The sequence below is a fragment of the Stegodyphus dumicola genome, chromosome 5 (assembly GCF_044657685.1).
Source record: "Stegodyphus dumicola isolate Sdum_Otavi_A_Nest chromosome 5, ASM4465768v1".
Taxonomy (NCBI): domain Eukaryota; kingdom Metazoa; phylum Arthropoda; class Arachnida; order Araneae; family Eresidae; genus Stegodyphus; species Stegodyphus dumicola.
Window position 1 is genome coordinate 138,767,425 of NC_140772.1, and position 26,474 is coordinate 138,793,898.

General features: G+C 33.5%; 1 protein-coding gene and 1 long non-coding RNA gene across 4 annotated transcripts in view; one reads left to right on the forward strand and one right to left on the reverse strand.

Moving 5' to 3' along the window:
* The window catches only part of LOC146997241 (uncharacterized), a 64,819-nt gene extending 45,314 nt beyond the window's left edge, over positions 1-19,505 (forward strand). Inside the window, exon 3 of the long non-coding RNA XR_015041248.1 lies at positions 19,303-19,505. This is a non-coding gene — a long non-coding RNA (uncharacterized LOC146997241). The remainder of the gene's footprint in view (positions 1-19,302) is intronic.
* A 99-nt stretch (positions 19,506-19,604) lies between these two features.
* Vps45 (vacuolar protein sorting 45) overlaps positions 19,605-26,474 on the reverse strand; it is a 63,245-nt gene continuing 56,375 nt past the window's right edge. For 2 of the 3 annotated variants that reach the window (XM_085817113.1, XM_085817115.1), the window contains exon 15: positions 19,605-20,092. The gene's annotated coding sequence lies outside the window, so the exon portion shown is untranslated. The remainder of the gene's footprint in view (positions 20,093-26,474) is intronic. The other variant, XM_085817114.1, reaches the window with a different exon arrangement.

Sequence of the window (26,474 nt, forward strand, 5' to 3'; positions counted from 1 at the left end):
GGCCATAAATTATGCCAAGCACTTTTTAACGTATCTGGAGACACATCCTCCCAACGCGCATGCGTAAAGCATACAAAAGAAAAAAGTTTGTGGCTTTGAGGTCCGGATTATAGATCATTCCGGATTACGGACTTTGTACTGTGTAACAATTCTGAAGGGAGGGGAGTTCTTTTTTTTTTTTTTTTTTTTTGAGGGAATAAGAAACTGTAATTCTAGTTTTTTTCCGAAATAGAAGTAGTTAAAAATGCTTTTGATGATTTTAGTAAAGAAATGCTTCAAAATATTTTAATAAAGCCATAAATTCTTGATTTTTTTAGTTAATTAATCTCAAAACCATATTAGTTACGAGTAAAATATATTTCTGCCCGTAATATTTTTCTGCTTAATTTTGCGATTGACAGTTCAAGTGGTTTTTTCAGTGTTCTCTGTGTAATAAGATGCGTCGAAACAGACTTTTCTCGCCAAATAAAGCGCTGTTATAGAAGCACGCAGTTGCTGAAGAAATAGTAAAGGAAGAATTATGAATGAATTTAGTTTTAAATTCTGATCTAATTTCGGGGGGGGGGGAATATTTTTTATTAAAATGTTTAACAATTGTAAAAGGAGTTTTACTAGACCTTAAATTAAATTTATTTAAATAGATTTATGCTTTGTTTAGTTGTCGAGTGATTATAGCAAAAGATAAGAGGACCATCTGTCTAAGGGAAGGAATGCTTTTGTGGAGGACTTTTAAACCCGAAATGGCTCATATTTACATTACGCATGCGCACACAGCCAGCTCGTCAACTGGAATTTAAATCCAGATCTTCAGACTTCTCCTTTAAGTCTCAAAATCTCGTAAATAATTGGCTAGTTTAAGATTTGCCCCAAATGACGATTCTACAGAGGGTGTTTACACATTTTTGTAACGACTTTGATTTTCTTCATGAATTTAAATATTAATTTTAAAATACAAGTGTTATAAGATATTTCTCCCGCCTTCTTGCAATGCCTTTGTAGTGTGGTGGTCTGCACTCTGGGCGCGTATTCCAGAAGTCCATGGTTCGATTCCCGGCGAAGGCGTTGCTCATTTTTCACTTCTCCTGCTTTCCCCCCCCCCAAATACCTTATGTCTCTACAACGTGACTGGCATCAAATTGGAATAAGGTTTAATTATCGTCTGCAGCATTAAAAATATTCTTTTCTTTAGAATGTCGCTGAAAAGTAAACAATGGTTTGAAGACTAGATTTTTACGCTGTCTGAAAAGAAATATTTTTATTCAGTTATTAAAAAAAGACGTGAAAAGCATAGTTTTAATATTTCTACACATAAAATAAATGACATAATAATATGAAAGGAACGGAAGGAAGGAACGTCAAAGCTTACATTTGACTGGGAAAAAGGCAAAACATGCATAACCAACAAAGGTACGTACAGTACGTACTTAATAAATCTAAAGTCGTATCTCATGTTTCAAAGGAAAATCTAGGCCCCCTCCAAAGAGCCATTGCAAAATCTTTAACTATCTCTGTAGGAGCTTTGAACAAATTTGTAAAATCTGATTTAAAGCTAAATCAAAACCACAGTATGTTCATTACCTAACGCCGAAACATGCTTCTCAGCGTAAGACTATGTGCAGATTGCTGGATGAAAATTTTATGGCAAGTGAAAAATGGAAATATACAATTACAATTGATGAGGCTTGATTGCAATAGAAAAATATCGATTTACTACCGAAAAAGAGGAGAAAAAGACTTAACATATGTTGGTTCAGAAAAAAACAAGGAAAGTTTATGGTTTTTACTATATCCTCTTATAACGGAACACTTAAAATAAAGAAAGCAGAGGAAAATATAAAAAATTAATTCGGATTTCTATCAGAAGTATGCTTTAACACCTAGTTTTAAAGACATCTCTTTATACAAACAATCTTCACTGCGTTAAGTTCAATATGGATAAACCTCTAAATCTACTGCTCTATTTTTTTGAAAAAATGAGAAATGAAACCCGAATTAAAACTATTCCATTTAAACGCATCCCACCCATGTCCCCTGATGCGTCTCCCATGGATTACTGTGCATTTGGACTTTTAAAACAAACTCTTTATAAGCCGCATCCCCAAACATTGGATAGCCTCTGGAAGATTGAAAAGGAGAAGTGGAATAAAATCAACCGTGATGTTTTAAGAAAAAGACTCTTAGCTTGGAAATTAAGATGTAATATGATAGTTCAACAAAAGGGGTATGGAATTGAACATATTAGAAAATAAAATTCAAAGGTTTGTATATATATAAATCTTTGCAAAATCGTTACAAAAATGTGTGAGCAGCCTCTGTATTTCCCGATTTAATTCATGAAGAATGAATAAAATTTCACGTGGGTCATAATTCTTGTTTCAGCGGTAGGAACTGCTTTCATTTTCATAATTGATTATAGGAATACTTATACTGATTGAAAATTCTAAAGTGAACTTACGAATGAAAAACGACATTAATTAATCATACCTGCAGGTCCATCTCACTTATGTTTGTATTTTGGAATATTTTACAAAATTAATTATGGAAGTCACAGTTTAGACTATTTCTCAAAATAATGTCATTACTGTTTTGGAAAATGCTAAGACGTTTGTTCTTAATTTCATGCTTAGAAGGTGCAAATGTACATTGATTTATGTATGATTTAGAAAGAAAGTTGGGAATATTGAATAGAGTTTTTAAAACATGTAATTATTACTTAAAATGTGAGGCTTGCCTTCAAATCTATTATTTCGGTTCTTAAAATTAGCTACAAAAGAATGTGCCTCAATATATTTAACTCGAAGTTAAATACACGTCTGTTTCAATGGGGTGGAAAAAAAAAAAAAAAAAAAAAAGAGGAGACGAAGAAATTTTCACAAATTTTAAGTTATATATCGAAGTGTAATTTTATCACTTGAATTTCTCTATCAATATTTCAAAAAGTGCAAAGAAAGTTAAAACATAAAAATTACTGATAAGGCTTTTTACTGCCATGTACGAAGTATTGTAATAGCGAAAAATTTCGGCTGTTATATTTCAACGAAAATATCCAGACTGCTGTCGAATGCATTTGAACAATATTTTTGTGTATTGTAAAATAGATTTAAAATGGATTCGGAAGAGATTTTTATCGTGACATCTATACGTACGTTATGTATCTCTCATAGCTCAAAAAGGAACTTTGAAATTTTGTATATGGGATTGCTACAATATGTAGTTGCGAACCTTCCTTTTGGGTTGCAATCAGCCGCACCAAAAGTGTATATATATGTAAGATATAACAAAATACGATAGCTGTTTAAAAATAATTGGCGACCTCAAAATTAACGATTCTAGATTTGGTGCTCTCCTCCTAAATCCATCTGTTCTCCCAAATTCGAGATCCTTCCATGATTATATAACAACCTCAAATTAACCAATAATAGCTTAAAGTACTTTCTGCATGCACTTCTATAACCTTCTATTCCTTGCACGCAGCCCATGCTGCAGCAGACGGCAATGAACTGTGAAGCTAGACAACACAACACCTGCAATTGTACTCCAACATTGTGCGAACACACAAGACGACGCTGTACGATTCGTCACAGCCATGCGGATGAGGTGTCTGCCGTCCCGTGCCGCTGTGCTATTCCGTACCCCACTGCCAGGATTTCGCTTTGTTTGATTTTCCTCTGTTCATTTCTTCCAAACAATCATCACTGTTGTGACATTACGCTGCATACGGGCTGCGATTGCGCGATACGACAGTCCACCCTCTCACATACCGATGATGCGGCCTCGTCCGAACTCCGTTAGTTGTTGGTATGGCACTCTCCGCTGTTGATAAGGCATATTCAGAGCTTAAATTGTGCCGGAGTCCACCGGAATCCGGCTCCGGTGCTTTATAGTTTTGGGGATAAATCATAATTCTAGTCGGAACGCACCAAATCCCTAAATAAGAAGGCTCCTACACTTCTTAAATGTAACTGAACAGTAATTTCAGCAAAAATCTAATCTTGAAAGTTTATTTTTAATAATAAAACAATATTAAAAATCGATTTTGTTTTCTGAATGCATGCTTCTCTTTCCTTGGGAAATAAACACTTGGATAGAGGTCGAGACTTTCAAAGGAAAATCTTCACCCACATTTCAAACGCTTATTCTTCAGAAAATACAGTGAATTTTTCGTTCCAACGCTAGTGTCTTCTTGCGGAAAAGAGCATCTGCAGACTTCTTGGAATGATGCAACCAAAGACAAGGGATCAGAATTGTCACTTGTTACTCTTTTTTCAGCTAAATCTCGGATTCGGAGAAAATTCGTTCTCCTCTATTATTCTGCTTGACAGCTAGAATTATACTGAGAAGCGATCGTGGTCAGAAAATGCTGGATTCCTCTCTTTCTGTTTTCATAACTTTACGTCATCCGTTTAAATTTTCTCGATATTCTGTAACTGTTTAAAGCATTCACTGCATTTTCTTCAGTGACGCTTTAATCATTTATGATTTTTCCTTAGTGTGCTGGAAAACGATTGGTCTTTATATCTATCGTCTCTTGAAGTAGTAAATTATATACAGAGTTTAAATTAAACCGGAGACCGGTTAAGCTATTTCTTATTTTTTGTCTGAAATTCTAATTCCAGCCGAAACCTCAAATAAGTCAAGCTTCAGTACCTAGCAGCCCAAAGGACGTTAGCCCCGAAGGGAATTTCGCTTTGGCATTTTGCGTTGAAAACTTTAAAAGGCTGTATCACTTTTCAAATTGTTGCCATCAAATATTATCGCCCTGTGTTATATTTAAAGAAATTAAATAATGGAGAATTTGCATAAATGCACGCATATTTCTCACATTGCGATACTTAGAGCCATCACATTTTGAATAACGTAATCCTCCAACGAATATGGACATCTGGATATTTTAATCCAGATTTGCCCTAATTTGGAATTTGTTTTATTATCTATTTCATATTTTGTAAAACTTTAAACAAATTTTTGATTCAGAAACGCAACGTTTTCAGAGCGAGGAATGGCAACACTACGGGAAAAAAAAAAAAAAAAAAAAAAAAAAAAAAAAAAACTTTTTTTTATCTCCAGCGAGTGAGACTGTATCGGAAATTCTAAAGATATGCTCTTTTTAAATTATTTTCTGATAATGCTGTTGAATTAAATTTTATGCTTCAAGTGCCAAGAACATGATATTTAATAAATAAAGTAACATACGAAACGTTAAAAAAAAAGCCAACACACGAAACGTTTAAAAAAAAAAACCCTTTGGGCTTAATATAAAATCTGAAAACTATAAGAATTTTTTTATTATTATGTATTATTATTATTTACTTTTTATTAATAAATGGCAAATAATTATTATTTTATTATTTATTTAATAACTTATGTTTTTATTTATTTCTTTACATTTTATTAAATTTTAATAACAATTGTTTTATTATTCGAATCATTAATGATTTAATTGATAATTATTTTACTTGTCATTTTATCTATTTATTTATTTTTGTTCTTCTTTCCTGAAAATCTTCCATAGGTCTTCGACACTAATTCTAGAAATTAAGCCCTGGGCGTATTGACCACTAACAGGGCCAATCCTAGCGGGCATAAGATGGTGCACAACAAATGGAGCGCAAAATTTAAAGAAGGCGAAATGTTTATCAAACATATTACAGGCGCGTAGCCAGGGGGAGTGCCCTGGGCGCCCGGGCACTTCACCACTACCTATACTTAAAAAAAAAGAGCTAATTGATTTTCAATAGATAAGACTTAAGTTTTAAAATATTGCTTTCCAGCTTCCCACAGGAAAAATCATCCTTCCTCAGCTAACAAGCAGGGGGGAAAATGCTTCGAAGGTTAGAGGACACTTTCAAGTCGTAAAGCTTTTGTTCTATTACAGCTTTGAATAGCCCTCCTCAGAGCTTAAATTGCGCCGGAGCTTCTCAGTTTTCGAGATAAATTATAATTTCAGCCAGAGCATACCGGAGCCCTAAATAAAAGGGCTCAGGCACTTTTTTTATGCAAGTGAACCACAATTTTAGAACAGAAATTTTGTTTTAATAGTAAGCATGTCTAAAAATCCGATTCTAACTTCTGAATGCAAGCCTGTCTTTCCATCGCACTTTTAGAGGTTGAGACTTTTAAGGAAAGGAAAGCCCCCAATTGTATGTCAAAGGCTTATTCTCCAAGATATGCAATGAATTTATAAGAGGTAAATTTTGTATTCCCTCAAAGAACTAAAAGTGGCACTCTGGTCGTGCACGTTCCACGCTAGTGACTTCCTTCTGAAGAGCTGTAGACTTTCTGAATGATGTAACCAAACGGGGGGATCACTGCTGTCACTTGTACCGAGAAGTCTTATATTTATTCTCACGTTGTATTCAGGAAAACTTATTCACGAAGAGTAATCAGGGAAAATTCCTGCTTGACGGCTAGAATTATATCGACAGGGTATCGCGATCAGGAAGTCTTGAATTCTTTCCTCTTTATCTTCTAAGCTACGCTTTTCAGTTGAATTTTCTTTCCATAACCTCATACTGTTTCTAGAATTCTCACTATTCTCCTTAGTGGAGCTTTAATCCTTTTATCTTTTTTCCTTGGTGTGCTGAAAAAAAAAAAAAAAAAAAAAAAAAAAAGACTTGATACCTGTCATCCCTTGGAATAGTACATTTTATGTATAATCAGGGTTTAAACTCGGACGAAGATCGGCTGAGCTGCTTCTTAGCATCTAAGTGGAATCGTAATTCCAGACGATGCCTCAAATAAGACGAGGTCCGATAATTTTTTTTTCTATTTAACTATTCAAAATTAATTTAATAATTTGTTATATTTCTTTTTATCTCTTTACATTTTTCTTAATTTAAATTTATTATTTAATTAAATTTAATTAGTTAATTTAATCAAATTAATATTAATCTTAATTAAAATTTATTATTTAATTATTAGCTATTTTAGATATTTATTTATTTTTTCTTTCCTTCCTCAAAGTCTTCATAGGACTCCGGCACTTCTAATTTTAGAAATTAAGCCCTGACTTAAGTCGTAAAGTTTTTGTTCTATTACAGCTTGGAATAGCCCCCCGTATCCAGTCCCACTTTCCCTCTAGCTATCAAGCTTAATGTCACTAAAGAAGAAAATGCCCTTTTGTCTCGGACCAAGCATCTAAAAGCATAATGTTTAAAAGAAAATAAGTATTTAAAAAAAATAAGTTGGGGTATTTAATTTTGAGATTTGCTACTTATTACCTAAATATTGCATAAAAGAGAGAAGGAAACACAGTAAAATAATTTTCAGTGATTATTTTTTACGTTAATTTTGAATTTCAGTTAAGTCAATAAATATAGCAAAAACAATAAACTTTTTTTTTGGGGGGGGGATAATGTAGAGAGCATGCCAACTTCGATGCGTACGGATTCGATTCGTACGGATTTAAACAAGCAATAGCAAGCCTATATGAAATACAAATTATAGTCATCTAGCAATTTAAATTATTGTTATTTAAAATGATCTAATAGGGTAGTTGTTAAATGCGCAGATAAAAAATTCATTTACTGCCAAGTAATTTATTTTATTTTATTATTAGCCCAAAGGGGCAAATTGCTCAAAAGGGCTATTAATTTCGTTTTGGCATTTTGCATAGGCTCACTATAAACGGCGTTTCGCTTTTTGAATTGTTGCCACTAAATATTAGAGCCTTGCATTATATTTAAAGAAATTAAATCATGAAGAATCTGCATGAATGTATGTATGTGTCTTGCATTATCATAAAACAACGGTACATTGAGACATCGAACTTTGAATAACGTAGTCCTTTACTCGAATATAGTCATCTGGAAGCCCAAATTTGAAGTTTAGATTTTGTAAAACTTTAACGAATTTTTGATTAACAAATTCATCGATTTCAAAGTGAGCAATGTCAACATTGTACGAAGAAAAAAACATTTTTATCTCCAGCGCGTAAGACTGTATCGGAAATTCTAGAGATGCGCTCTTTTTAGTTTATTTTGTGCTATTGCTGTTGAATTGAATTTTATGGTTTGTGGGGAGAACATGATATTTAATAAATAAAGGTAACACTCAAAGCATTAAAAAACGCTCCTTTGGACGTAATATAAAATCTGAAAGCTTTCAGATTTATTTATTTTGTGTGTGTCTGTGTTTGGGACAAATACAAATAATCAGATAAATACCGATTAAAAGGAAATATAAATTAAGAGAACTTAAATAGAATGAAAGAAGCACATAACCTATTATTGGGCAGAATGTATACGATTGATGAACAGTGCTAGTTCGACATAGGTTAGAGTATCGGGAACCAGCTTAACGAGCGTTTATGGTTTTCTTTGCGTATACGGTAAACAAACAAGTTTCCCTTTGAAAGCCCACCACGAATGGGATGGCATCCCTTCCGAGAGACAGATAACTTTGGTATGCTTTTCCGTACGGATTTAAACAAGTAATAGCAAACCTATAGGATAATGATAAAATTTGATGTAATTAATACTTGAATTTTAATTTGATGTAATTAATAATGTAAATTTGATGTAATCATACACATTGTCGACATCATGCCGAAGACACGAATCAACAACATCCCCCTTTCCGAAGGAAATAACTTTTATTGGCATGGGCTTTGTTTTGCAAAAATCGATGTTCTACACTATGGTTTTAACATGTTTATCAAAAACAAATGCATTTTACTTTTTGATCATAATGCAAAACAGAAAAATAACGTAAAAAATTCAATATTACTATTAAAGAGTACCACCGTTGTCCTAAGGAGGGAATGCGAAAATATTTTTCATTTTTCCTTGTTCATTATAATAATTTAGATTCATGGCCTAAAATTTTAAAATGATATTTATTCATTTTTTTAATTCTATAGTGTAGAACATCGATTTTTGCAAAATTCTTAAAGCTGCTTTTTTTGCAATTTTAAAGTTTCTGTTCTTTTTTAAGAAAAAAGGTAAACATCTAAAAAAAACAAAAAAAAACAAAAAAAAAAAAAAAATGTAGGCGCATACTCATTGCTCTCTTCCTCTGTTTAAGAACAAAAGCGATATAAATTCTTAAAGTGCAACATAGCTAAAAGCAAAACACCTAGAGCTTATATATACTTTATATATGATTCTGTTTTGTTTTCAACGACAAATTTTATTCCATATTATTAAAGTATTAACGACGTTATAATTAGAATTTTATATTGTTTCAAGTGAAACTGTTATCTTTTTATTAAGTTAAATGCTTATTAAGCGAAAATCTCTTTCTTATTAAGTTAAATGCTTATCTGTTATTCTCGGGTGAAGATGGCAACCAAAATAACCTTCGGGTGAAGATAAAACCGCTACTTATGCAATTTTCAAAATAATCTTAGGGTGAGGACTTCGCTGGTGGGAGTAGTACCTAAAACCTGGAAAAGAATATGAGTTGATGTCCTGGAGTCGTAAACTAAACATGTTTTTTTTTCTCAACTGGATAAATCATTAGAGCCGCACGTTGGGTAGCCAACTATAACCAAAACTACCATAAACAAAGACTCACTTGGCCTTTTTAAATAGTTTTAATTAACAAAACAAAATTAAAATAAAACATTACAATTAAGAGCGTTATAATTACACATTTAAGTTACAAAGTAAGTCTCAGGGAAACAGCAGGCTTAGTTCAAGACTCCCATACATCGACTGAAGGTTACTATCTTTTTTTTGGCTGGTGTTTATTCCTGTGGCCGCTAGGTGGCGTTCGTTGAGCCGTGGGGTTACAAGAAAAGAATCCTTTGGCATTAATGCACATTCATTATACCAAAGAAATAGCAACTGACAAAATTTTTGATATAAATACCAATTTACAGCCACGAAAAATGGAATTCGGGAATATTTTAATTGCCGAAACCTAATGAAAGGCCAGAAAAATGTTTGCCTTTTTTTTTAAAAAAACAATTATTTACAGTTTAAGTTCATGTTCGAAATAAATGATGTACACCGCTCGACACTGAAAATGCAACACCAAGAAGAAGTGGTCAGAAAAAGATGAAATTTGGAAAAAAGCAGCAAGCAGCAATAAGTAATCTTTATTTCAAAATGATAGTCAGAATAAAGAGCGAGAACGGCGTCGGCTCAGTAGGATGTAGGACCACCGCGGATAGCGATGCACAAAGAAACACGTCTAGGCATAGAGGCAATAAGAGTGCGGATGGTGTCCTGAGGGATGGCTCTCCATTCACTTTCAATCATTTGCCACAGTTCGTCTTCTGAACGAGGCAGGGGCAGAGTTTGCAAAGGGCGTCCAATCACATCCCACACATGTTCGATTTGTGACAGGTCAGGAGAGTACGGTGGCCAGGGAAGCATCTGCATACCTTGCAGAGCATGTTGGCAGATGCGAGCACTGTGTGCTCGGGCGTTATCCTGCTGAAAAATTGCATTAGGCAGCCCCTGAAGGTAGGGGATTGCCACCGGCCACAGTATATTATCCAAGTATCGTTGGACCGTCATAGTGCCCTGAATACGAACTAGAGGTGACCTGGAATCGTAGGCAATAGCGCCCCAAACAATTATGCCACGTTGTCGTGCGGTGGGGCGTTCCACAGTTACTGCAGGATTAGATTTGTCTCCACGTCGAAGCCACACACATATACGGTGACTGTCACTGGATAAACAGAAGCGCGACTCATCTGAGAACACGATGTTTCGCCATTCTGTCATCCACATCGCTCCAGTCCGACACCTTACTAAACGTTGGCGTCTATGCTGTGGTGTCAATAGCAGTCTTCTTAACGGACGCCGTGAGTGCAGGCCACATTCATCCAATCGACAGAAAATGGTTCTGGTCGATACGGGAACATTCAGGTTATGTTGCACATGCTGCAGAATCCCGGTACAAGTGACTTGCGGGACTGCCACAGCTTGTCGGCGGATGCGTCGATCCACGCGTGCTGACGTTACTTTGGCTGCATCTGCACCCCTCCTTCTTCCCACATTTCCTTGCTCCAACCATGTTCGCCATAGCCGATGCACCGTGCTCGCATCCATGTGGGTATCAGCTGCGATTTCACGTAAGGACCAACCCGCCCTTCTCAGTCCGATCACTATACCCCTTTTAAAATCGTCTATCTGCTGAAAGTGCCTTCGTTGACGGCGGCCTGGCATTCTCTCCTATTACACGTATCCTCCGGGACAAAAACCAACTTTCTTCGATAATTCGTCTGGCAGAAATAACGACACGAATACTGCCCATTCTGCACGTTCCTTCCCTTATATCTTACTTCACGTGCGTCGGAGAGCTGCGCATTTCACATCATTCGCATAACTCAGTGACGTGCTTCTACTCTAAAATTTGCATAAATTTCTGACCACTCCTTCTTGGTGTTGCATTTTCAATGTCGAGCAGTGTATTTACAGTCTTTATGTATTTAATTCAATATCTTTATTATATAATCATATACAACAGAAATAGGGATTTTATATATTTATTTATCTTTATAGTTGTATTTTGAAACTAAAGAAAGATGAATTTCAAAATTCTGTTAATATTTTAATAATAATTTTTAATTAACTTAAAAACAAAAATATTGAATTACGCATTTAGTATGTTTGTAAGGTAATAATTATAAATACAATAATTAAATGCAATTCAGTACAAAGTCCGTAATCCGGACGTCCATCCGGAATGATCTATAATCCGAACCTCAAAGCCATAAACTTTATGCATGCGCGTAGAGAATGCGCATACATTACGCGCGCATGCGTGCGTTGAAAGAAACGTTTAATGAAGTAAACAAATAAATATTAAGCATTTTTTTTTGTAAAATTTGAACCCTTTAGATAATAATTGTTTTTTCTTTTATAAATTCAGGTTTCATATTTTTAATAGTATTATTTCTGCATGCCCTCTTACCAGACTTAAACTGACGATCTATAATCTGGAAAAACCCCTAATCCGGAATCACAGAAGTCCCGACGAGTCCGAATTACGGAATTTGTACTTTATATCCATAATTATGCTACATAATTTTATTATTAATATAATTAATAATTTTATTATTAATAAAATTCATAATATAATTATTATTTATATTAAGATAGCTTCCATTAACATAATATATTTGTCACGTAATAATTTCCTGTATACTTGAAGATGCTGTAATAGGTAGAACAGTATAGCCACAGGAGTCGTAACAGGCAACCCCCATAATTTGAGCTGGCTACGTCCATGTATTATATGTCTCTAAAAAAGGCCGAACAATTTTAATTTGCACGTGAGCAGCTGACGGTCTAAAATCAGTACTAACAACTAATTAAACGTTCACCGCAGACAGAAGACGATAAACAGATTTCAGTGCCACTTTATAGTCCTTTACATACATGGAGTCGGTTCTCATTCCACACGTGGGCAATTGCTTTGTAATTCTAATCATTTGCATTTCTTACCTAACTTTACTCTTCCCATAAGTTTGGTTCAAATCATGGTGTTGCAAGTTTCACAATCATTAATGTATACGCACACACACACACACATATATATATATATATATAACACCCACTCTAATATCTGGCTCGGTGATCTCAGTTTTTCATTCTTATATATTGGTAAATTGTATAAATTTTTAAAAGTGATTGAATTATGTTGTTCTTATGTTCCGGTTCAGATTTTTATGGCTTTAGTTGATCTGCATGCAATAGTTGTAGTATTATAAACAAATTAAAAGTTGTTAACAAAGCCGACATTTGTTTACATTTGAAATTCTTAGTTGAATACAAAACCTTGAGATTCTTTTTGTCGAGCGGGACCAAAAGTAAACTTTTAATTTGCGAAGTTTTGTGCACCAAAAAAATTTGTCTTACTGTTCACTGGCCGAATTGCTTGTTTTTGTGTAGAAACTTTACTGTTAATTGTAAAAATAGTTTTTTTTTAACTGCATCTGGTGTTTATTTTTCTGTATTTTACAATTTTTCATGAAGATGCTTTGAGTTTTTATGTATTTTTGCCTTTCCGCGATGTGAAAACTTAATTTTAATTGAATGAGAAATATATCTCTAATGAAATTCGAGGAAATAAGTTTAAATGAAATGCAGAAAAAAATGTGTATAATTTAATAGGCCATATAAGGATGTCATGTGATGCACACATCACAACATTTTTTTTTTTTTTTTTTTTTGCATCAATTTGAAATCTACAACTCTGCTACTGCAAAATGAGTTTATTTTAAATTTGGTCTTTTTCTTTTTTGTAGCCCAAAGAGGCAGTTTGCCCAGAAAGACGATTAATTTTCCTTTTGGCGTTTTGCGTTGATTCGCTATAAATGTTGGTTTGCTTTTCAAATTGTTGCCACCAAATATTATCACCCTATGTTATATTTAAAGAAATTAAAAAATTTAAAGAATCTGCATAAATGTATTCTAACAGGGGAATACAACGATCACAATAAATAGGTTTTTCTCGCATTGTGATATAATAATGGTGCCTAGAGTCATCAAATTTTAAATAACGTAATCTTCCACTGAATATGGGCATCTGAAAGCCTTTATTTGGAATTTGAAATTTGTTTTATTATCGATTTCACATTTCTTCGGTACTTAGTTTTGGGGATAAATTGCAATTCTAGCTGCAGCGCACCGAATTCCTAAATAAAAAAGCTCCGAAAATTACGTAACTGAACAATTTCATTTTTAGTAATAAAATTACATTAAAAATTGATTCTACCTTCTGAATGAATGTCTCTCTTTCCTTGGGAAACAAACCCTTGAAAAGAGGTCGAGATTTCTAAAAAACGAAAAGTCCCCACCCACATGTCAGAAGCTTATTCTACAGAGAGTACAATGACATTACGATAGTGGATAAATTCTTCCTCCCAGCACTAGTGTCTTTCAGCGAGAAAGAGAACCTACAGACTTTTTGGAACGATGTAACCAAAGACGGTGGGGGAGGGGGGATGAAAATTCTCAATTGCTGCTTTGTTCGCAGCTAAATCTTGTATTCAGTGAAAATTTGCTCTTCTGTCTTATTCCACTCAACAGCTAGAATTAGACTGACATGAAATCGCAGTCGGAAAATGTTGGAATTTTCTCTTTTTATTTTCATACCTATACAACATCCTTAATTATATCTATACAACATCTATATTCTATTACTGTTTATAGCATTCTCAATAGTGATGCTTTGACCATTTTAACGTTGTTCATTGGTGTGCTGGAAAAAGAATAGTTTTTATTTCTATCATCCAACCCTCCATCATATTCAAAGCTTAAATTCAACCAGAGACCAGTTGAGTTACTTCTTAGTTTTTGTGTTAAATTTTAATTAAAGCTGGGCTCCGAATACGTCAAGATCCAGTTCTTTATTATTTATCGTTTATTTAATAACTTCTTAAATTTTTAGTTATCTCTTTACACTTTATGAAATTTAAATTTATTTAATTAGTCTAATTATTAATTATTTTAATAATTAATTAAATTTTTTCAATCATTTAAGATTATATTATATTGGTGATTTTATTTATTCATTTATTCTTATTCCTCTTTAGTTTTCTATAGGGCTCCAACACTTTTAATGTTAGAAATTAAGCCCTGCACAGGAGTTTATATAAATTACGAATACTATGTATTATATAAATACAAATATTTTCATTAGTATTTGTAATGAGAATTTATGTACCTTCTTTATTGTATGTGATAAAAGAAGCCAAACAATTATATGTGATATTTATTATATGTGATAAAAGAAGCCAAACAATTATATGTGATATTTATTATATGTCAAACAATTATATGTGATAAAAGAAGCCAATTCGTTTTTTTTATTACTTCAAAATAATAGCAGATTTTGGTGAGCAATGCAATTTTGAAATGATTAATTCTACAGGAAATGGAAACTTCACTACCATTTCTGAAATGTAACAATATAACTTTTTGTTTCCATTTAATATTTACAAATTCTAAAAGCAACAACATATCGCAAAAATAATATCTAAAGAGAGTATAGCAGTAAATTCCAGACTAATGTTAACGGTAGCGCCATCTGCAGATAAGAAGTAACTTCATTAATGCTTGCTTCCGCTTTTCAAAGACAAATTCTGTTTACTAGAAATGACAGTTTGTAATAGCATTGAAAGATGAAAATTCAAGAAATTAAATATTCTTCAAATGACTTTTCTTATGCTGCTGAATCTTAGACATCGGAAAATAAGTAACTATGACAATGAACACATATGTTCTTATTTCGAAATACTACTTATAAGGTTTATTTTGTTTCAAGAAACAAGTGGTTTCTTTTTATCTGTGTGTGTGTGTGTGGGGGGGAAGTAGCAATTTGAGGACAAAGCCTTAATTAGCAGTGTATACGCTTCTTTCGAAACCCTATTTTCAGTTTTATACAAAAATACATTTAAAAATATATACGATAGACATTTTTAGAATAACGAAATTTATTTTCCCCTTTTACAGTGGCTCACATTTGTTCATGGCTATAGTCAGGGGGTGCCAATGATATTAGATTCTGAAATTAAATTTGACTGGAATAAGTACGCCAGTGATCGAATGGAAAGACAGGCTGATCACTGGTAACCTGGCCCAAGAGTTCAAATCGTGTCAAATTGGTTAGCTGTAGGAGCATTTTCGTGTTAATATCCGTGTAAAATGAGACAGTTTCTGTTTGAAAATCTTTCACGAAGACATTCCTTCCTTTAGGAAGGTAGCTGTAATCGAATAATCACATGTTTTTCCCTAATTGAATAAACAAGTAACTAGAAGTGAAATTGAATACATGAGCAAGCAGAGTTTCGGGAATGGGAATAATTGTATTCCTGAAATTTTTTCTGTCTTTTACTTACACCACAATAATTTTAACCCTGACTGCGCTAAATTTCTATAGAACTTATTATTTCTATAGAACTTAACTAATTACTTTTCTATAGAACTTTCTAACTACTTTTCTATTGAACTTAACTAATTATTTCGATTTTTCTTTCTTAAAATAACTTTTGATAGACACTCATCATGCATATAGTCAGCCAAACGATCATCGGTCACTGTTCAGCGCAACCAAATTTGTATTCTCCTCAATGCACTTAATATTACTACCCGTGGTACATGGTTCAGATAAAGAAATGACATATTTAATTTCAAGGAGAAAAAATCGCTACCGCTCCTTTCAGAATTCTTCCAGGGTTAGCACTTTCATGTTTTCAGTCTTTACTTACTATATCCAAAAATCATGCCAAAATTTTCCAAAACACTGCATCGCTTTTGTTAAACTTTTCATCTGGCATCTTTAATATTGATTGCAATGACAATTTAGCTTTTCAAAAATTCATATATCATAACAACAACATAAATGTGAAAAAGAGGCCATGTTCGGAAACGATGTTTGGTGTCACCGACAAAAGAGTTGAGATCTAACTGATGGCAAGTTCCATAGCAGTTCCTTTAATCATAGCTGTAGGAATGCACAACGTTCTTCAATTCATTTAAAAAAAACAATTTATTACTTTCTTTGATATCAGATTTCTAAATTGGCAAGCTAATTTCTAATAGGAGAATTCAAATTTTTTTAATGTAATTTAGTGATAATTAAAGCTTGGCAAGTTGATTTCTAATCGCAGAAGTCACATTTCTTGAATGAAATCTATTGACAGTTAAAACTTGCCAAGTTAGAAATCCAATATCAAAGAAATAAATAAATTATTTTCTAAATGAACTGGCTAACATTGTACATTCCAACAGCTATGATTAAAGGAACTGCTATGGAACTTGCCATTCGTTAGATCTCAACTCTTTTGTTGGTGACACCAACTACACTGAACATTGTTCTCCTGAACTTGATACCTTTTTCATATTTATGTACTTGTTACGATTTAAATTTCAGCAGGCATTTAAACTGGCTGCTAATTATGTTAACAGATGTGAGATGGAAGATTTTGCCCCATCTTAAAATATTAACAAGATTTTTTTTTACGCATTTTCCTTCAATACACGGATGAAAAGCTAGAAAGATGTAAACTGCAATTAGAAATTTTTAATTAAATAAGAGTTTTTCTCAAACAGATCACCAATTAACGTTTATGCATTAAATTTTAGTTGAAATAAAATAAAGCTCGATATATGATAAAAGTGCAATTTGAAGAGAATAAGTTTCCAAACTTAAAAGCATATGAAACTATAATCTTATCTTTACACAAACACATATACAGGGTGATTAAAAAATATTTGGCAAATATACATTCTGTCAGAAAAACATACATGCTCCTCGAAGAATTCGAGCCACAATCATAAAACTCGATAGGAATGTAGTCTCATAAGAGATATACAAATGATTTAAATTTCAAAGCTGAGACAAGGGTAAGCACGTTGCACATAGCGCTCTTAGGCGTATAGTAGGCCTCAGAGAAGCAGGTTGGTCAAACAGGTGTAATGGCTGCCACCTCGGTCGGAGCGATAAGGTAGTTGCTTTGTGTTGCCCACAATGGATCATGGAAGGGATATCTACGCGACAGAGGATCACGCTTCCGATGATCACAAATGAAAGTGAGGATAGCGCAATCATAAGAATGGCCACTTTTGCATCAACTGTGTTGCTAGCATAGATTTGAAGCCATTTTCCACTTTAGGCATCCGGTGGTATCAAAGGAAACCATTTGGAGATGACTGGCCAGTTGCAAAGATTATGGCATGATCTTTCTCAGGGGGTCATACGTTGATTTCACAGGGGGTCATACTTGATTTGATGATACACCGTGTTTTGGCTTGTATAACTGCCAAAGGTGCCTAGACTTACTTACTAATTTAACTTTTTCATACCATAACTTCTTAATAAAACGATCTTTTGTTCTGAATTTGTAATCATTTGTTTATCTCCTCCTACACTACATACATGCTAAGTTTCGTGATAGTAGTTTCTTTCCTTCTGGGTGCATATATTTTTTTGTGACAGAATGTAGAAAACCAAATAAGAGGGTATCGAAATAAGCAGATTTTGTAATGGAACGCTTATAATGAAACAACGCTTTGAGGAGATATTGAACATTGTTGAACGGTACGTAAAAACGTTCTGAAAAAAATCATAATTTCTTTTGAGCATTTCAAGTGGTATGCATTCCTACACAAACATGGAATTTCCCGATATATATTTTATCTATGGGATTGTTGCTAAAACCAGGATTGCCACGCTACCTGGAAAAGTCAGGGAATTCGAAAATTGACCAAAATAATCAGGGAAAAGTTAGGGAATTTAAATATTTTAGTCAAAATCTGGAAAAGTCAGGGAATTTTCACATGGCTGTTTCCCCCCAAAAAGTGAGTTTCGCGCCGACATTGGAAGCGATCACTTTCTTGGTGAAAATATGAATTGGCGAATTATGTATCGCGTGAGCATCATTCAGCCAGCTGGCATACAAGGACCAAAGAAGGGTTCTATTACGGGTTCTTAGGCATGTAGCCTTTATCCCCACATCGTCAAAGAATTATCTTTATCTCCAAAAAGAGGGTTCTGCAAAGAGGTAAATTTAGTGCCAAAATGTTAGTTTAACAAAAAGAGTAACTACCTTCCACAGTGAAAAAAAGATAAAAACACTGAAGGGCTTAATTTAGTAATTTTGGTGTCGAATAAGGGTCAGAATCAATTTGGAGGGGTTACATCCTGAATTTTGAAAAGCATCTATATTTCCTTGATGAATGGTTATGTGGTGTTAACAACATGGGAAAAGCAGGAACTCATTAGGCGAGTTTGAATTAAAGAGACATGGCCAGCAATGCCTCTGAGAAGAAACTTTTATAAATATAATAAGTTGGTAAGATTTTTAAGAAATATCAAATTCTAGAGGGGGGAAAACCTGTTCATTTGCAAAAGAAATTTATAACAACAGTATATCACTCATAATAACGTTGTAGAGGCATAAGTCTTTTTAAAAAAAAAAAAAAAAAAGCAGGAGACGTAAAAAATATGTAATGCCCTTATTGGCACTTGATTTCTGGACCTCTCAAATGCATGTTGAGTTACCTTATAATGTTACTCCTATGAAGTTTGTTTCAAAACAATATTTAACAGCTAAGAACCACACTGGATTAAAAACAGTGTTTAATGAATATAATTATTAATTATAACATGCATTATTTATTTTCGAATATAATGAACCAACTGTGTTATATATTTTTGAAGGTCAATTACATTTCTAATAAATGAGGCATCATAATCATCATACTTCTAAAAGAAAAATGAATAACATACTAGCAGGTGAAAAAAAGACATGTTTCAAATATAAGAGAGCAAAATATTTTGTGGAAAAAAATTTAAAAATAGTTCTATGCTTATTTATTGACAGATAATTTTTGTTTATAGGTTATTACATGAACTTCCTATATGAGAGGATTCATCTGTACAATTTCTTAAATATTTCCCTGGTCTATACGAAAAAGTTTTAGACTTTTCCAGCATTTTGGAAAATAAATTTCACCAACTCTGCCATTATTCATCAGACTTGAGTGAGAACCCTGTCATGTATTTTGCATTATATTAAATGAGAAGTAAATATTAAAAATAAAGTATTTTCTATAAATTAAATTTTTTGCTAAGTTGTCTCACTTTATTTGGTGGCATTCAGACTGTTTTAAAGCTATGATGATTGAAACGGAGCCAAGAACTTCACAAATATCTTTTTTAATCCAGACTTCACATGCATTTTCAAGATGAAAGAAAATATTTATACACATTATTATATACATATAAGATAATAAAAATATACAGGTTTGAAGGAATGTAATACAGTGAATGATACATTTATAAAACAAAAACTATGATTAATCAGGATTTATCTTGACGTTGGAAGCTACTTTTTTCTATTTTGTTCGATTAAAACAAATGCACCCAAAATAACTCAAACTGTGCTACATGCATTAATATTTGATAAAGTCTGAACTGTAAATAAAATACAAAACCTAGAAGAAAAAATAATTAGTGCAAAAAATATTTAAAGTATCATGAAAAAATTTAATTCATACAAAGACTAGCAATTACTGAAAATAACACACTTTACACAAAATAAAAATCCTTTTATACATGATTTTTACATAAATGATGAAATGCTGACTTTTCGAATGACTCCGTTAGCCTTTATGTCCTGAAAAAGCTTCTGAAAAGAGTTTACAATAATGAAATAAAATATATTTGCACAAAGTTCAAAATAAAGTACAAAGAAAAGAAAATACAGTAAATTTTTTAGCCTTATTTTTCTGTATAAAATCTCTTCATATCAAATATGGCAATTTATAAGAATATACTTCAAGTGCATTCTTCAAGTGCTCTATGAAGGCTATAAAAATGTATTAACAATTCTTATACCTGTTATTTATGTAAGTTGCAGCAGTTCACAATAATACAAAGAGAGCAGAAGATGCTTCAAAATATTTTACAATCTACAATACTGTGACTCACTACAATACTGTGACAGAATAAATAAAAATACTGCATGTTTTTTAGTACTTCAGATCTATATACATATAATTTTTCAATATTTAAGAATAATGTATAATTTTAAAATTACCTCATAAAAGAGGAATTTTTATGAGCGTTATATTTGAACAACTTATTATTTGCAAATTAAATCTTAAAATATACGAGGGCCATCCAGGAAGTAGATTACGTTTCCGTCTGTGTCCGCTAGGGGCGGGGCTAGCGCGGCCATCTTGGGGTCAGAGCGTTGCGCAGCTCAGTCTGCATCTAGCCGTGCTAGTGAGAGGTTCGTGCTGTGCTCCGTTCAGATACTGTGACGGTTTGAAATGTCTGCGTTAATTGAAAATCCCGCGAGCTGCGAGGTGCGCTCAGTAATAAGGTTTCTGACTGCAAAAAACTGTAAACCGATAGAAATCTATCGGCAGCTTCGTGAAGTGTATGGGGACAACATTATCACTGAAGGTGGAGTGCGTCAGTGGGTCATAAGATTTCAAAATGGCCGAACCAATGTTCACGACGAAGATCGAAGTGGGAGACCCAGCATAGTGACCGCCGAACTTCTCGAAAAAGTCGATGCTAAAGTCCGTGAAAATCGAAATTTCACAATAACGGAACTTTCTTTGAGTTTTCCACAAATTTCGCGAAGTTTGTTGCACGAAATCATCAGCGAAAAGCTTGGTTACCACAAGTTTTGTGCAAGATGGATTCCAAAAATCTTGACAGAGGACCACAAAAATCAGCGAATGGCTGCAGCGTTGAACTTTTTGGACGCTTACCATAAGGATCGTGACTCTTTACTCGATCGCATCGTTACTGGTGACGAAACATGGGTGAAACATGTGAACTGTGAAACGAAATTGCAATCAATGCAGTGGGGGCACACAAGTTCTCCCCAAAAACCCAAGAAATGTATGCAAACAATGTCGGCAAGGAAGATGATGGCGACTGTTTTTTGGGACAGAAAAGGTGTAATTTTGGTGGACTTCCTGGAAAGAGGCACTACAATAAACTCTCAAAGGTATTGCCAAACTCTCCAAAAACTCAGAAGAGCAATTCAAAACAAGCGCAGAGGAATGTTGAGCTCTAAGATCTTGTTGATTCACGACAACGCCCGGCCCCACACGGCAAATGTCACTCGTAAAGTTCTTGAATCTTTTAAGTGGGAGTTGTTTCCTCATCCGCCGTACGGTCCCGACCTAGCACCGAGCGACTTCCACCTATTCCCAGCAATGAAGAAGTGGCTGGCTATGCAGCGTTTTGATGACGACGCACAGCTGCAAGAAGAGGTAACGAAGTGGTTGAAGGCGCAGGCGGCCGAATTTTTCGACGAAGGAATTTCCAAGCTCGTACATCGCTACGATAAATGCCTTAATTTGTATGGTGACTATGTAGAAAAGTAGTATTTGAGTGTGGCTTTCATCTGTATATAATAAAATTTGTTTCCTATACTTTGTTTATTTTTTTATCCCAAAACGTAATCTACTTTCTGGATAGCCCTCGTATAAAACTTTATATCCTTTTTTGCCCTTTCCCTAAATGTGAATTATATCATGTACTGATCATTAATAATGTGACATCAAGTCACATTATTAATGATTACTATATGATATACTTCATGAAAAATTTTAATAGTCAGTAATACCTGATTACTTCTATGTAAAGAAGCCATTAAGGATGTAATAGCTCTTACTGCCATCTCTCTCCTACATTAGCTACCTGATGATGGAGCGAGTTTATTGCATAAATAGTTTTATTATTTTTCCTGAATATAATAAATAAGAATGATTTTTTAAGAAAGTCCCCTAAAATGAAATTCCTTTGTGGATAATTAGTCCTTCAATATCATAATTAATTAACCAAATATGATCAAACTGAAAATTCCAGTCTCCAAAAACTTATTCTTATAAATATAAATAAGAAATATTTAGCTAAAAAATTAGATAGCTTAGAAATTTCTAGTTCACAGCTGAACAAACAATAACTTCATTTTAACAGTATAAACAGTAATTTTAAATAAACATTTTTATAGATAAAGCCTTCTGCTGATCACAGGAGAATTATGAAGCAAGTATGACTTTAACCATTATTGAAATTTTTTTGGAAATATTTTGAATGTATATTGCAACATCCTTACTATTTTTAAGATAATATCATACTTTACTAAAACAGTATTAATTTGTAAATTTCAACACTTCAAAGTTTCTGGGAATTTAACACTCTGCTGTTTTATATATACATAAATGCTTGTAACATATCTTCCGAGTAAGACTAAGCAATTTGGAAATTTTCTGCAGTTATGTAGACACTGCACTTAAATGATATTTTCAATTGATTTGACTCATAATTCCATTAACAAATTAACTAAAATTTAAAAATTAATTCTAAAATTTTTATCGATTTATGCAAGAATGATCTTAGTTTAAACCAAGGATGATAAGTTTTATGTTTACAGAAATGTAAAATAATTGTTTGGTTACTAAATGGTGGAATTCTCGGACCTTTACAAATCAAAAATTATAATAAAACACTATTTTAAATACTCTTATTAAAATATTCTAGTTATTCTGATGCTTTTTTAAAGGAAATATTATTTAAATTTTCTGGTTACCAATAGTTTTATATTAAAATAACCAGAATATTTAACAAATTAATCACTGCTAGATTTTAGATATAAACATTTTAATAAAAATATTAAGATGCATTATATATGCATGATTATGTATATCTACAGATAAAAGACAAAAAGATGCACCTTGCACATTTTATTAATACAGCCTAGTCCAGATTCTTCCACCAAAGATAAAATTTAAGCCAGTGATTGAAACTCAAAGGAAAAAATAACTTTTATACAATAGAAAATAAGCTAAATTTGTCTTTGTTTCTAGCAATTTGCCTCAAAAATGTGTTATAAATACTCAACAGAATTTAAGTCTGGTAATCAGTGGGCGGGGACCTCATCTGCAAATGGCTGAATGAAAAAGAACATTATCTTATTAACACATGATTCATTACACAGACAAATAGCATGTAAATGATCACTGATGGTTGAACAGTACTATGCTACGTTCACTATTCCTTTCATTATAACAAGCAGACCTAAACTAAATTACTGGAATGAACTCCTTCTCACTTCATAATTAAAATATGGAAGATAACTAAAAGATGGAAATAAATACTTTGGGTAGTACCACATCCACATATATTCATTCACAACAAAAGGAGAGAATATAAATTTACCATATCATATGACATCTCTCCATTATTGTACAATACAATGTCTGCAGTCTTTACACTAGTGGACATGACAATATGCATTAACAGAAATTACTGAAGGCGTGAATAAGGCTACTTGCCTGGTTACTTTGTGTGATTTTTGGTGCTAAGTTGCAATCGATGTGGGTTTCCTCACTATGATGTTAAGAATCTCATATAATTCTTTATCAGTAGCTTATCTATATTTACTTATTTTTCTAAGTAAACAGGACTAATTTTTACACATTCACCATTCTCAGAAAATGCTTTCTATTACTGCATTTCACAAATGATGATCTTCCTAAAATGATCGGCCAAAGACATTTTTCTGTTTCATACAATACCATATTTCGTCTAATTAATATAATTTATAGGCCAATCCAGTTTTTACCACCCCATGCAAACACATCAATGTTTGCATAGGATCTGTTTGCTTGACAGAGCTGGGTCTGCTTTTTATACCATCCAAGTGACAGAACCTTTTGGTTCCTTGACTAGCATTTGTAATTCTGGTCATAACAGATGCGCATGCTATGATCAATGAAATAAAACACTCCAACCGAAATCATTGATAGACTCTGTTGTTTATATTTTGCTCACTAATAAATGGCAGCAGGTCTTCATTTGCTTTCATATATCATCTTTACTAGGAATACCATGAAGATATATATTAACTACATCTGTATTGGTATATATTATATATAACTACATCTGTGTTGGTATATATGCCATTCCTGTTGAATTATAATTGCCAAAAACATGTTTCCAGTTTTTTCCATTACCCGCATACATATATTACACATAATAGCAAACCGAAGACTATAAGAATTTAATAATTTATTTAAATTTTAGGGTGAGACAGTTTTTTGAATATAACATGAACCAAAGTGTTCTACAACAACACAAATATTACCATAAGATCCCAAAGATGTGAAAATATAGGATGAGTGAGCAAAACCACCCAAACAAGGGAACAAAAGGATAAAAAGACACTTTACTGAAAAGGTAGCTCTGAGCACATCTGAAATGAAGACAGAAACATCCATGTCACAGGCAAATGGCAAAATAAATCCAGTCTTTAGAAGGGAATATGATCACCCCTGATTGTGATGAAGGAATTAGAACATCTGTCCATGCTAAGGGCAACATTATCAAGGATCTGTTGAGGCATCACGGCCCATTACTTTTGTACTGCAAATTTCAGCGACAGAATAATTGCTGGTGGTTGGTCACATACTGCAAGCATCTCCCAAGAAGGTCCTACATGTGTTACATGGGATTTAGGTTTGGGGATCTTGAAGGTTAATACATGCACAGAATATCTCCACTCTTTAAAAACTCTGAGACAGCTACTGTACGATGAGGTGTACCACTGTTGACCTTGAAAAGGAAACCTGGACTCTAAACATCTCTAAACTTCTGTTTAGAAGTACTGAGTAAAGAAAACCTAAGTAAGTGAGGCAAGAGAAATAAGAGTGCATGTTAGGCAAGAAAACCTAGGTCCAATAACAGACACTAGAGACTGAACCCCTGGGAAGATGTCGAGGTCATTACAACAGCAAGTATACTACCTTAACCAGACAAAAACTCTAGCACCTCCAAAACAGTCCTTTTCAATGATAGTGGATGGGTAACTACATGTTCCTTTTCTCTCTCCAGATGCATGTATGTCCAGAATCGCTCATCAGCCTAAATCAGCTCTCAGCTGTACAGAGCACTCACCTCTATTCCTGCTTGTGTTCCCAGCATCACAGAACTCAACATCTCCAATGAACAGGCATCAATAGTGCAAATCATACTGGCTCCATCCACATAAACCACATTTATGCAGCCTCCTGGCTATGGTAAAATGTGATATCAAATATAAAGTAGTCAGTAGCATGTGCTTTGCAATTTCTTCTGCTTTCTGCTGCTTGTTTCTTCTTGTCTATAGGACCAAATACTGGTCATCTGCCACCATTCTTTCTTGTGGATGACCACTTAAGAATGCTCAGATAGCTATTTTTGCCATTTGAAATGCTCTCCAGGCTTGTGAAACGATGCTGTGAGCAATCTCAAACTTTTCTGTCATACGTTTTCCCACCCTGACTTTTTTCCAACTTTCCAATCACATGCTTTTGCCTAAAGTTATCCAGAAGATGTCCCCTGTGCTGCCAAGCTGGTCATATCACATGGTAATAGCAACTTGAGTCACTCAAATCACTATACAGCACAGTTTCCACTGAATTGACAAGCCTACACTGCCTATGTGCTTTATACTCCTTCGACACTTCTCCCTCTAAATCTTATGTTATATATGTGCATACTCTACTGTACTAGTTCCAAGTCTATCTCCTGGTCTTATGCTCTGCTCTGTTTCCTTGTTCTGCTTTTATACTTTCTTCATCTTGTCCTTAATTTTTGCATCCAAGTGTATAATGTGTTGAGCTTTAAAATGCATAAAATTCTAAATGAAACATTTCTTATCAACACTACAAACAGTAATAAAATGTGCCACATCCCAATTAACCAAACAGAATTTAAGACTCATTTGAGTCTTGATGATAAGAGATCAACCATTCAGTGAATGGATTAATGAAGCAAAATTTATCACATCCCAATTAACCAAACAGAACTTAAGATTCATTTGAGTCTTGATGATAAGAGATCAACCGTTCAGTGAATGGATTAATGAAGCAAAAATTAAAACTTTATGACATGCAACAGTTAAAATATTTAATTGCATGACAAAAGTCTTTAAGTTTTGGCCATCTTCCACAAAATGTTTAAACTAAAAATATGCAGCATAAATAATTATTCCTTAAATAAAA